We start from the raw sequence: 14,337 nt of genomic DNA, 5'->3' as shown, positions 1-14,337 counted from the left end.
TAACATTACATACAACATTCTATATTTGCAAAAAATTAGCTATAAGCAAGCACTTAAATTCATCTCTTCAGCCATGCTCTTACCCACATGTTTAAGTCCCTGTTCCTTAAGCATATGCTTAAATATTGTGCTAACTTGGTTGTGACAATTATGATTATTTTGCTGACATGTAGAGTACATAGACTACATTGAGGCAGGCAAGATGCAGCCCATGGGCTGTATCCAGCTCATCAAGCTGCCCAGCTGGCATCCTGAGGAACAGAACAGCCCCATACCCCTTTAATGGGATTAAACTGCAGCAAGGGAGGTTTAGGTTGGACATTAGAAAAAATTCCTACCTGTCAGGGTGGTTATTAAACACTGGAATAAATTTCCTAGGGAGGTTGTGGAATCTCCATCTTGGGAGATATTTAAGAGCAGGTTAGATAGACATCTATCAGGGATGGTCTAGACAGTGCTTGGTCCTGCCATGAGGGCAGCGGATTGGATTTGATGACCTCTCGAGGTCCCTTCCAGTTCTAGTGTTCTATGATTCTATGAAACAGCTGGCTGCTCCGTATGGCTCTCTGCTCTGTGCAACAGGAGGAGGAGGAGGCTTTGTATGCTGCCCCCACCTCCAGTACAATCTCACAGTTCTTTTTGTCTGTAAACTAGTCAATAAGAGCTGAGAGATTATACTAGAGTCATGGGCAGCATGTAGAACCTCCCTCCCCTCGCACCTGGAACAGAGAGCCACATGAGCAACCAGCCACTTTGAGTGATCTGAAGCTGCTGTTAGGCAGGGAGGCTGCTTTAGGGTCCTGCTGGGCTACTGGCTGGGAGCCACCTGGATAAGTGCCTCCTGACCAGATCCTGTCTCTAGCATCTTACCCCTCCTGTCTCAGATAACTATCCAACCCTCTGCACCTCCCATCCCCTAGGCCACAGTTCCCTCCTAGCCTGTACCCACTCCTACGCCACTTCCCCAGGCCAGAATCCTCTCCTGCACCTATATCCCCTCCCAGACCCTGCACTCCAATTCCCTGCCGCAGATCACAATCCCCTCCTTCACCCAAACTCAGACCCCACACCTTCTCATGCACTTCAGTTCCCTAACCCAAGCTCCCTTCTGCATCCAACCTCCATCCCAGACCATGCCAGAATCTGGGAGTAGCTCTCCATCCGAAATTATTGCCCACCCCTGTGCTACGTACATAGTAAGAATGGGTATAAATAGCCATGTAGACAGTGAAGCACTGTTTAACTGAGTAAAGGAAAGACATTCCTGAACCCTGGTGTTGTATATCTGGATATGTATATTACTGGGCTCTTTAATTGCCCAGATCAGTACATTCCCATATACATTGTTATTTTTAGCACTGTAGTAGTGTCCCACTGCCTTCCTGTTGCTAGAAACTTTCCTGCTGCAAGGAAAGATGGGAGGAAGTAGTAAGGAAAGTCATCAGCAGGTCCCTGATGCTGAGCCTTTCCATGCTGCCTTCCCCCTTTCTCCTCCCAGCTCACTAGTGCCTTTCATTGATATGATTAGCTACACACTGCAGTGTGTAACTACACATGCCCTACACACCAACACAAAAGATATGGTATCTAGATGTAGCCTTGGTGAAGTGTTGCTGTAAAAATATTTGTGGAGAATCTACTATTAAAAGCACTGAGGGAAATATACTAGGGTTTATTTACGTATCCGGAGAAATAGCACTATTACTTCCTTTCAAAACTTATGTTTAGTATGTCACTGAATGGAGGGTTGCTTAACAAATTTGTTAAAAAGATCAAATTGATTAAAGCATAAGACAGATAAAACAGGCAGTCCAGGCACATGTAAAAAGATAAGTGGCAGTTTTAAAGGAGTCTAAAAGTTTAATATATATTATACATTTAATATATTTGATTTGGGAGATGAAAGGAGAGTGACTTGAAAAGGAAAAATACCTAAATAGCAAGCTTTTTGCATCTGCTTTGATAAAAATAATTCTTAATGCATTAGAACCACAGATGACTTGCAAGAGTAAATTTTACATTTCTGTATGGATATTTCAAAGGTTGCATGAAATGAAGTTTCTCCTCTGATCCATATCAATTTGTAAAGGTAGGCAATTCAGCTTGCTTCATGAAATATATTCTTATGAAGCATAACAAAATCCAATTTACCAGTAAAATCCATTTAAATTAAAATCAAAGAGTAATCTTCATACGATTCGCTACTTGTACCATAATGATGAAATGAGATCAGATACCTATGCTGTACAGTTTTGTATCCTGATTACTTTCTGCCCTATTCAGCAGAAATTATCCACAGTAGGAAAGCTGCATAAAGGTCACACATCGTGCTTTCTCACTCTGCCAAAACTATTCAAGCAAGAAACTATGATGGGATGTAGGACTGCTGTTCCTGAGATTTGCTAGTATTTCCAAACCTGGTTGGAGGAATGAATAGGAAGAACACTATAATGTTTATATCACTTTCTTGAAGAACACCATTTTAAAACAATTACAACAAAATTGCCTTATATGGCAGCAAGAAGCTACTTGATGATTTCTAAAATAGGCTGAGATCTGACTTAGAGTATTTTCTATTGGAAGGCTATACATGGCCAGTGTTGACAGTCTCCGAGTAAGGGAATTCCATCCCCTAATTTTCTGATAGACTGAGTAGCAGGTTTTTAAAAATGCATCAGTGGAAAGTGATGCCTTTTCTGCAACAAGATTAGATCCTTACTCTAAGGGTGTGTCTAGACTATAGGGTTTTGTCGACAAAAGTGGACTTTTGTTGACAAAACTATACCTGCGTCTACACTACTGCCGAGTTCTGCAGACATAACGTCGACAGAACTTGGCAGTTTTGTCAACAGTGGTAAACCTCATTCTGTGAGGAATAACGCCTTTTGTAGACAGAGTTCTGTTGACAGAAGGCGTTATTGCATCTACACTGTCCTTTGCATCTACACTCTCATGTTGACAAAATGGCTTGCTTTGTGGACAGAACTGGATGTAGTCTAGATGCTCTTTGTCAATAGAAGCTTTGTCGTTAGTCGACAAAGCCTCTGTCGACAAAAGCCTGTAGTCTAGATGTACCCTAAGAGACTAAGCAAAGTTTGAGATCTGATTCAGCAAGTATTTAAGAATGTGCTTAAGTCAGCAGTTGAACTATTTACTTCTTTAGAAATACATAAGTGATAAGTACTTCCTATAGCAGGGTCTTATCAGGAGTTTAAGAAAACACTTGTGTCTGGTGAAACTGACCTCTAAGCAAACATAATTTGTTTACTGTAACAATCATGCATAAATGTGAATGGATAATGTGTTATAGCAGTAGAATCACATTCATGCATAGATGTGTCCTCCCATTTTCCACATGGATTAGACCGTCCGTTGGATTTTTCAGGGCGTTTGGGAATTTTACCTTGTTTACTGCCCATAAGAGAGTTGCTGCTAAATCCCATGCAAAGCTTTAAAAATGTACTCCTGCTCACATTTAATCAGAAAGCAGTCAGTCAGGTGATTGGCTGCAGTAGGAGCTTCCTTGGAACCAGCTTAAGGAAGCAAAAGTTTTCAGCCAAAGCTGAAACAGATTATTGAAGAGCCAGATTTAAAATTGTAAATGAATTTTAGATGAGGAAAAGGGTGAAAGTAGAGGTAGAAGAGAGCAAAGTCAGACAACAGGAATAGGGGACTGCAAACCTAGATTATGTGGCTGTGAAGTGCTTAATGTTGTTAGAAACTAAGCTTTGCTGGCTGCAAAAATAATTTTGCTAATTGTAAATGTTTTGTTCTTAAAAGATCAAAAAAAACCCCCCACTCTTGATAATCAAAAAGGCCCCTTTAGGTGATCAGAGTTCATCATGTTAATTTGTTCACGTAATTAAACATGCTTAGAATCTTTCCTAAAATGGAGGAAAGGACGTGCATTGCCACACTACAGGCTGAACCTCTCTGGTCCTCGACTCTATAGCAGTAGAATCACGTTCATGCATAGATGTGTCCTCCCAGCTTCCACATGAATTAGACCTTCTGTTGGTCTATGAATGTTGCTGGACCAGAGAGCCCCTGGACCTGAGAGCCCTGACTCAAGGCAGCAGAGTCCGGGTGCCCCAGGGCAGCCCCCAGGATAGCGGAGCCCTGGCAGCATCAGAACAGCTGAGCTCTTATGGCCCCAGGACAACAGAGTCTCTGCGGCCTGGAACAGCAGAGCCATGGAGCCCTGGAGCAGTCCAGCAGCGGAGACCTAGAGCAGGAGAGATCTAGAGCAGTGGTGTCCCTGCTGCCCAGAGCAGCTGAGTCTGGCAGTCTTGTGGCAGTGGAGCTATAGCAGCCTTGGGGCTTGCCGAGGAGCTGGGAGCCCAGTGGCCCAGGGGCATGGGAGCCTGGAGTTTTGCTGACAGATCCTGGGAGAGCTTGGAGTCTGCCAGCAGAACAGTAGACCTCCCTCCCTTGGTCTGGCAAACTTCCTCCTTTAGGATCAGTCAGGTCCAGAGGGTGCTGAACCAGAGAGGTCCAACTTGCAGTACCGTACTCTTCTGCCCATAAATGATAGATAGTACTCATTCTTTACTTTTCCTGGGTTTTGTGTTGATTTTTTTCACAATTTTTTTGAGGTGCTCAGATACAAGGGGGACTATCTGAACACCTAAAAGAGGATATGTACCATTTTAATGTGCTTTTACATGCACAGCTGAATATTCACAGAATTGTTTTTCTAGGTGTTATGTGCATCAAGTGATGTGTAATGGTAGAAATCTTGAGTAACATAGCCAAATGCTGGGAAATTTCACTACAGTACCTTCATTCATGTGTACAGAGCCTTGAATGTTAAAGTGTTATTGTGTTAGCAATGTTCTTTTTAGTTTAAAGAAAAGAGGGAATAAAACAACAGCTCATGTCAGTAGTTCTAACACCATTAGCAACAATTCATATTCTGTGCTAATCCTAGGATCATGCCACAAGTTCATAATTGCCAGCTAGTAGTTTTTTAGGCTCTTGCTGGTACAGACAGCATCACAAATGTCACTAGTGCCTGTAAAGAGGTTCATAATGAACTCTCTAATGGCTTGTACAGAAAAATATATTCATAGAATTTAAAATAAGGGCCGTTTTAATTGCCTGGTATTGCACAGTAAAAATGGCAAGAGAGTAAATGCCCATTAAAAATAAATACTTTTTTATTAGGCTAGGAGATTTTAACTCTGTTTTCAGCTGCTTAGAGCACTGTAACACTATGAGTTATGAAGGAAAATTTAGATAATGTTTTTGCATGTTATTGTTAAAGCTTATCAGGTAACTATTAGCTATGATGAAAATGTTCTTTCTTTACTGTTTTAATTTTTCCCCTCCACCGCAAAATTTTGAAAAAACAGATTTAATATAATCCATATGTTTCTGAAATCTCAGAAAAATTGACTAATGAGCAAAGAAGTTGTAAATTCAGTTTTCTTTTGAGTTCTGGGGAATGAGAAGATTGTTGAAAGGTTCATTGTTTCAACCTGAGAAATCAAAGAATTTTTTTTCTCATTGAATAATTATGACATTTATCTAGTGCTTTTTTATTTCAGAGAGTCAACTCCTGGTCCTACTGAAATCAGTGGGAACTATGACATTGAATTTAGTGGGAGCAGAATTTGCTCTTAAGTACTTTATAAACTGAACATACATGTAGGATTAATCTCACTAAAATCAACATTAAACCACTGTTAAGGAGGATTGCATCAGCTATTAAATAATGTATAGTAAAAGAATACAATGATTTGTGGAAGGAAATGAAGAAAGCAGTAGCCAATGATCAGGCCTGGCCAAACAGTGTGTGGGGCCCAAGGTACCGGAGCTGAGCTGAGTGGGCAGGACCGGGAGCTAGGCAGCACGGAGCCCTGAAAGCGCAGGGCCGAAGGCAACCGCCTCGCTCGCCTTGCCCAAGAGCTGGTCCTGCCAATGATAATTTCAGAAAGAATTTAGGCAGCAGGATTTTGTTATCCAAGATAGGATTTTGCTAAAGACACTAGAGCCAACACTGCTACTCTTTCAAAATGCCATGTTTCTTACCTTCATTGATTATGGCTTACTTCTTTCCTAGATGTATGTAAGGATGTATGTAAGGATCTTAGGCAGACCATTTTGATGGTGAGGGCCTTCTTCCTCCAGGGCTTTCCTTCACTCAGTGCACAATCAACCTATGGAACTCCTTGCCAGATGATGTGGTGAAGACTAGGACTTTAACAGGATTAAAAAAGAGCTAAATAGATTCATGGAGGTTGGGTCCACCAATGGCTATTAGCCAGGATGGGTAGGAATGGTGTCCCTACCCTCTGTTTGTCAAGAGTTGGGTGACAGGAGAGGGATCACATGAGGATTACTTGTTTTGTTCCCTTCTTCTGGGGCATCTGGGATTGGCCACCATTAGCAGACAGGATACTTGGGCTAGATGGACCTTTGGTCTGATCCAGTATGGCCATACTTATGTTCTTATGTAGGGCTTGGTGGTAAGTAGGCTCAGACTTGTCAGACAGTATATGACAGGGCCCCCAACTGAGACAGCTTCCAAAGCTGAAACACAGATCAGAATACCCAAATTAAACAATATAAAGTTACCCCTGAGAAGTTGTACACAATTTCATGGAAAGATATCTCCATAGAGGATATAGTTATTGAAACTTTAAGTTTCCCAACAGAGTAGGGAGGACTGGTGAGTCTAGATGGGCAAAGAATGGAAATCAACAAGTAGCCAAATTTTCCTTTCCATTTCACATTCTTATGAAGGGATTTAAATAGTACATTTTAAACATCTGAATTTTTGTGCATTAAAACCCTGATCCACTGAAGTCAGTAGAAAGATTCCCATTAACTTGAATGGGTTTTGGATTGGGTCAAGTATTATCACAAGGCTTGTGAAGTGATGCTGCTTGTAGCCAAAAGCCATCTCCCTCAAGAAAGGGGAAGAATTTGATTGAGCAATCTGACTCTCATGCAGCTAAAGACAGGAAAACACTGTGCCAGTCTATATGCCCACTGAAGAATAAATAAACAGGGAACATACATTTTCTGTGCTACTTCAAGAGATCTCGCAAAATATTGTGTGTTTGCATAAGTGCACATGCACCAGAGTGATCAGTGTCATCTTTGTCCTTTCCCTCTCCCAAACACAGGATACTTTGTCCCTTGTGTGCAGAACAACCATGGTGGTCAATATTCCCTCTAATCTCTGCAAAACAATTTCCATCCATTTGCAGAATAACATCTTTCTGTGCACCAAGGTATGTGTGAATGGACACCACCAGTAGAAACACAAAAACATGCTATAGACACTCTGCAAATCAGCTGGGTGGCATTTCAATCTCTCCTGAATGGCTACACAAGCGCACGTCTTACAGGGAACACTGAGAAGATCTTTTCAGGGTCCCAAAGGGGAAAACTGTCTGTTTGAAATTTGAAATTCATGAAACAAGTGACAGCTCAGAAACATTAGCAGCACTTGATGGAAAAAGAAACAAAGGTGCAGAAAAGTGCCAGCAGAAGCTTGAAATGCTCCACTGACTTCTCCCATTATACTGAGCATGTGCTCAGAACATTCCTAACTAAGTAGTCCTCTCACCCACACTAATATGAATGAATCCATTTCCCATTTTGTATGAAATGTTGTGTAGTTATTTTGGGTAGACTGAACAATTTTCCATTTGTGTGATATTTTTAGTATGCTGCATGAAGGGTGAGTATAAAGACATATGCAAATCCCAACTGAAGCATCACAATGATTTGAATATTTGACATTGCACCACCTCCCCCACAGACTGTGGATTTACTCCTAATGCAACTGGGAAACCTGCATGGGATAAGAAAGCTGTCATGTGAACAGCATTGGATACATTTGTATTCACTCCACAAGAAAGTAGAAAGAGTCAATCTCGATGGTTTCCCATTGTATGAATGGGCATGCACAGCAGCTCTGCTAGTTAAGTAGCCAGATATTAGTTCATCGAGGGAATCATTTCATTTCCCCTAAAATTCAGATGGGGGCACTTGAATTGTTTTGAAGCATGCAACACAAATAAACTATTTTAAAATACTTCTAGGCAGTTTATATTAGAAGAGGAAGAAAGAAGTATGCTTTTTCTGTGACTGATAGCTCTGAGGATCTGATATGGCACTCACTTTTATTTAATGTCCTAACCAATTGTGGTTTGCATTAGTCACCTAAGCATAAACTCACCTTTTCCATTTATTATTACTTAATGTTAAATAAATCTTTCATTTACCTTAGTAAAGAGAGACAACATGTGTAACAAAAGTAGAGAATACACTTTGCTCTTAGCAATCCCTCATTCAAAACTGCTTTGTAAATTTTCTGAATGATAATTAATCCAGGGAACATGTGCAGTCAAATGATCTTTCCTTGTTTATAACCTGACTCTTCTGGATGCTATATCTGTTCTAATTTTGTGACTATAACACATTTTTGATGATCATTCCAGGTTTATTGGGATTTATTTAAAAAATCAGCAAATGAAGTCAAATAATTTTAAAATAAAATTGAACTGTAGCTCCAAGTGGAAAGTTTCCAAATTGAATAAATCTTGTGTAACCCTGCAGCTCTACAGCTTGAAAACAGTACACAAAACAATGCATTGTTGTAGGATATAAAATGTTGTGCTCAGTGGTGATTACTGAGCATAGATAGGTAGATCAGTATGATCTGACTTGAAATCAGGAAGAGATTACATTTTTGCTCTCTTGGTAGAGTAGCTGATTATGGACCAGCAGGACTGGGTGGCATTGGCTTGTCTGTCTGCATGGTATTTATCCAGCATTTATGCAGAAGTTTTCTGAAGTCCTTATACATTCTAACAGTAAATGCACAGAACAGGTCTCTCTGTTTTTCCCAGCACACCTATCAGTGTGGATTTTTGGGTTTGATTGGTGTTTTCTTTTTATTCTGGAATTATGGGTTTAAAAAATTGATTTTGCACTCTGATCTCAGGTTGTGAGATTGTCAATTTTCTTATGTCTTTAGTCAGTAGGTTGTCACAAACAGCACAAGTTTGCTTTGTATGAACATTGAGCCTCAAGTGATATAAAATGGCATTGAATTCAGTGAAGCTATAGGTTGCACTTCTACTGGGACTCTCTGGTCCAGATATTCCAGGATCAGGGAGGGAGTCCTTACATGGTGTGGGGAGTGGGGGGGTCCAAGAGCCTGACATGTGGCCCAGCTGGGTTGTCTGGGGCTATCGGGGATTCCAGAAAACAACTCAGCTGGTCTGTGGGGGAAAGGAGCCAGGCAGGAGACATGTGGCCCAGTTGGATGGGGTGGGAAGAAGAAGGGGGTCAGGAAGTGACCCAGCTGGGCTACTGGAGGATCTGAGAAACCTGGTGGGGTGGCAAGGCAGAGGGTGGGGCTGATAGCAGGGGGGTCAGATGTGACCTTCCCTAGTCCAGCAAAATCTCTCATCCAGGACCAGTCAGGTCCCGAGGATGCTCTATCAGGGAGGTCTAGTCTATACATCTATTTAGGTTGGAAAATCTGTGCCTTTATTGGGACATGACTGGGTGGACATATCTTTTGGGAAAGGGATTCTGAAGTTTTTCCTTGTCCTACTTCAGTGGCATCCTGATGAAAAGGCTTTGCCAGATCAGCTAATGACCTAAGGTTCCAGGATTTAATTACCAGCTTATGGAGGCACAATTAGTGGGCCAATGATGGGGCCACATTCTGGTTTGTATACTGATATCTAGGCTTCATGAGAGGAGGAAAGGCACTGGAAAGCAGTCAGATCTGTTTAGCTCAGAATTCATTTGACACGGGAAGTCTCCTTCCCATTCTCCAAACTCATCTTACTGGGTCCAAGAAGAGTCCAGATTTCCAAGAGCTAGCCAGGAAGGATAATTCCTGAACAAGGGGGTCACTAAAGATAATCAAAAGATTATAATGATAACAGGGATCACACCTAGACACATTTTACTGAGAACTTTAATTCTGGCAAGGGTTAACTACTTTTCTCCAGCAAGATAATGTGAAGAGATTAACATGATAACTAATATATTCAAATCTTCACACTCTTATAAATGGTATAATCACATCTTAAAACAATGGGACTGCTCATTGAGCAAGATGTGCAAGATCTGGTTCCTAGCTAATTGCTCAGATGAAGCTGCAGCTATAGAAATCTCTAGTAATATAATGTACTGTCAGCCCCTTTATTTAAGTACCACAGAGCCCAGTGACAAAACTCCAACTGATTTAAGTTAAGCAGTACCAGGTCCTATGTTCTTTAATGATCAATTCTGGCTTCTCATGTTGATTTTCATCATTTTATCTTCTACTTTAATTGTGTGTGTGTGTGTGTGTATTTTTGAAGAATAGAAAAGGTATAATTCACAGGCAAACACTCATGAACTTAGTGACACAAATAGATGAAATTCATCTATTTGTGTCACTAAGTTCATGAGTGTTTGCCTGTGAATTATACCTTTTCTATTCTTCAAAAATAAGGAAAAGGCCTAAGAAAGATAAGACTACTCCATGACTCTGGACCCTACAGCATTCATGAATAACTACAACATACCCTCTAAAGTTGCATGAGAGAAGCACAGATGCATATAAAACTAAAAGTGTGTGGAGAGTGATGTATTCTGTGTTCCTTTTCTATATCAACATGAGTTCCATTTTCTCTCTCTTTCACTACTCCACTCATTTTCCCCCTGCCAGGGAACAGTCAGCTACTATACTTTTTCCAGCAGTATATCCTTTAACTATTACACCCTTTAAAAAGTACTGGAAATAGCGTGTTTCCTCCACAGAAATCCAATAGTAAGAGTATTGAATAGAACATTTATTGCATATTGCAGTAGAGGAGATTCTCAAATGAAAAATGTGCAGAGTAGAAAATCAGGAAAAAATTTTTTGGCATTAGTGGAAATGCTAACTTCCTCAGACTACTTCACTATTGAGTTTTAAAAAGAAGGAATTTCCCCATAACCACCATAACAGTGATCAATGATCAACAAATTATTCATCCATATTTTAAATCATGTTTAGTTTTTATATTGTATATATCTGTGAGAAATATAAATCCACTAAGGTGAACATCTACCTACGATGAGCCTCTCTACAAATGAGATTAGCAAGTGAGAGAGTGTACACAGATAGTAACAAGCAGACTGTATTAATGTTATTGGATAACATGGCTTTAGTCTATGAATTTAAATAACTGTAGTTTCCAATGCCTTTGGCAACCCAGTGAGCCCAAAGAGTTCAGGCATATTCTGTTTTGCAAACAATATTCTTCGTTTGTATTCAAGTTCTTGTCTAAAATACAGTATGTAGATGTGTGGATATTTATGTTGTTGGCTGGCTAGGCTTCCTTCTCTGCAGTTCTAGTCTAACTATAGGCAGTATTTTACCCCAAGGATGTTTGCAAAACAATATTTCCCTAAAACAATACCCTTCATCAACCATGCACTTTTACCAAAACAATTTAATCTAAATGCATAAAAGTAATTGCACTTCAAATAAGAATCAAATTCAACCTAAAAAATACAAAAGACCTTACAGCACTGCAGTAACTGACTAGCTACGTCTACACTGGCCCCTTTTCCGGAAGGGGCATGTAAATTTCACGAGTCGTCGTAGGGAAATCCGCGGGGGATTTAAATATCCCCCGCGGCATTTAAATAAAAATGTCCGCCGCTTTTTTCCGGCTTTTAAAAAAGCCGGAAAAGAGCGTCTAGACTGGCCCCGATCCTCCGGAAAAAGTGCCCTTTTCCGGAGGCTCTTATTCCTACTTCGAAGTAGGAATAAGAGCCTCCGGAAAAGGGCACTTTTTCCGGAGGATCGGGGCCAGTCTAGACGCTCTTTTCCGGCTTTTTTAAAAGCCGGAAAAAAGCGGCGGACATTTTTATTTAAATGCCGCGGGGGATATTTAAATCCCCCGCGGATTTCCCTACGACGACTCATGAAATTTACATGCCCCTTCCGGAAAAGGGGCCAGTGTAGACGTAGCCTGCATGTTTTCCTATGACTGTTTTCCCCCTTAATGTTGTCAAGAGTTGTTTCCATATGCTCCCTTTTACAGTTGGTTTCTCAACATGGGTTTATAGGGTTTTTTAAAGACTAGACAGATTAGAATAGATGTATAAATTAAGCATGGAACAACAAGTAAAGGTAACTATATTTTTTAAGGAAGTAGAAATGTATGTCACGGTGCACAAATTCCCAGAATGTCTATAGAAAGAGGTCCTAAAGATAAGCCAGGCACATATTCTTCCACATTCTTGCATATTTCTCATGGGTCAGGGGTTCTCAAAGGAGAAATTCAGCATCTTCCTTCTCTTACAACATAGTCTGTCTGTGATTAATACCCAGCTTTTGAAGCTATAATGGATGGTTATGGCCCTTGGCTACTTGAACTGAAAATAAAGGCCAGAGTCAACTGAAGGTGGGCAAGAGGTGAAAATGGTGGGTGTTGAATCATAAGGAAAAAGCTCAAAGTCCTCACAAGTGCTCATAAATTATAATGATTATACGTACTGGAAAATAATTTAGCAGCAGGATCTTTCAAGTGTTTTGTTTATATAAAATCAATTACATGGTAATCCTTGCTATTATCAAAAAAATCTCTTTGGCAGGAAATATTTGACCCATCCTTTTGTATTTTCAAGTCTTCAGCATTTCACTTTAAATGGCAACATAAAAGGCACTGGTAGACCCACTGTATAAAAGTGTTCTTGATATAACCATCCAGAATAAAAAATCTTATTACAATTGAGGTATGGAAATAACACTGTAATTCTCGATATATAACTCCTGTATACTTTCTCACACACACCTTGCAGAATGGGCCTGGAGAAAGAAAACTGAATATTCCTGCTCCTCTTCAAAGAGAAATCTCAGAAAAGCTCCCCTTACAGTCTTCTTCTCATGTTCTCCTAGCATATCTGCCTGTATGGAATGGTCACTAGGACTTGCTCCCAAACATACAGCTGCTTTGGGGATTCACAGTCGAAGTGTCAGATTAGCTAATGTGCTCATAGGGCCTGTGTGTAGGTGCCTTAGCATCAGTGCTGGGCAGGTAAGCAGGGCAAGTTCCACATCCCAAACCCACTCTTCTCCCCTGCAGCAGCACCCAACAGATACGGTGGGGTGAGGTAATCCCCCAGACTCTGGGCCCCTGCTTCAGTCCCAAGACTGGAAGTGCTCTGGCTCCCTGCTGGAGCCTCAGAGCTCTGGGAGCTCTCACTCCTTGCTGCAGCCCTGTGGTCATGATGGAGGAGACCTGAGGTTCTCCAGACTTGGGACCACAGTGAGGGAATGGAATTAGGCAGGGCCATGGGTGAAAGACATGGGTAGGTTTCTTCCCACTTGTTCTGGTCCATAGCTCATGAAACCTTAGTCCATCTTTGCACAGGAGGCCAAAGCCATCAATATGGAAATCAATATGTCTATAGCAGCTCAGAATTTTGGTAGCCTTCTGGCTCTAGGGGAAAATGGGAAGGTATCTGTGCTGCTTTTTAAATCTGCAGGAGGAAATCAGACAGGAGAGTGTCCTCTGTCTTCTCAGGAGAAATGTTTGAGGTGTTTAACTTCCATTTATACCATATTGTTTATTTTGTTCCATCAACACTAACATTATTTTAAGTAGATCAGCAGTTTTGTGTAAACTTTCTGAATGGAGGATCTTGCCAGCATGGCTTCATATGGGACCTAGTTTTAAACTCCGTTAAGAGCTGAGGTCCAGATGTAAGTGGAGGCCAGAAGGTTTCTGGCCTAAGATCAGGAACCAGGAACCTCTCCAAGGGAAGCAAATGGCCTCCAGCCCTCTGAGGGCACTATCGGTATTTATTTCTTTGAGATGATAAGTTTGGTGATAAAAATAATAATGTTTATGTAATATACTTACACACATATAAGACACGTGATTTCGTACCTCATGATATTTGATAAAAAAGAACTAAAAAATATGAAATTAACATGGCACATGAAAGGTTTAAAAACTGGCTAATTGCTAATCTGCCACTAGTTTACCTTCCTCATTCAGTAAGGGTCCCATACTTTCCCTTACCACCCTCTTATTGCTAATGTGCCTGTAGAAACCTCTCTCATTACCTTTCACATCCCTTGCTAGCTGCAATTCCAATTGCACTTTGGCCTTCCTGATTACACTCCTGCATGTACAAGCAATATATTTATACTCCTTCCTAATTATCTGTCCAAGATTCCACTTCTTGTTAAACTTCCTTTTTGTGTTTAAGCTCAGCAAGGATTTCACTGTTAAGCCGAGCTGGCTGCCTCCCATATTTGCTTTTTCTTACTGCTCGTAGGGATGGTTTGTTCCTGTGCCTTCAATAAGTCTTCTT

The sequence above is a fragment of the Pelodiscus sinensis genome, chromosome 1, assembly GCF_052426305.1.
Source record: "Pelodiscus sinensis isolate ZL-2025 chromosome 1, ASM5242630v1, whole genome shotgun sequence".
Classification (NCBI taxonomy): domain Eukaryota; kingdom Metazoa; phylum Chordata; order Testudines; family Trionychidae; genus Pelodiscus; species Pelodiscus sinensis.
The sequence above is the reverse complement of the archived record's forward strand: the minus strand, read 5'-3'. Positions refer to the sequence as shown.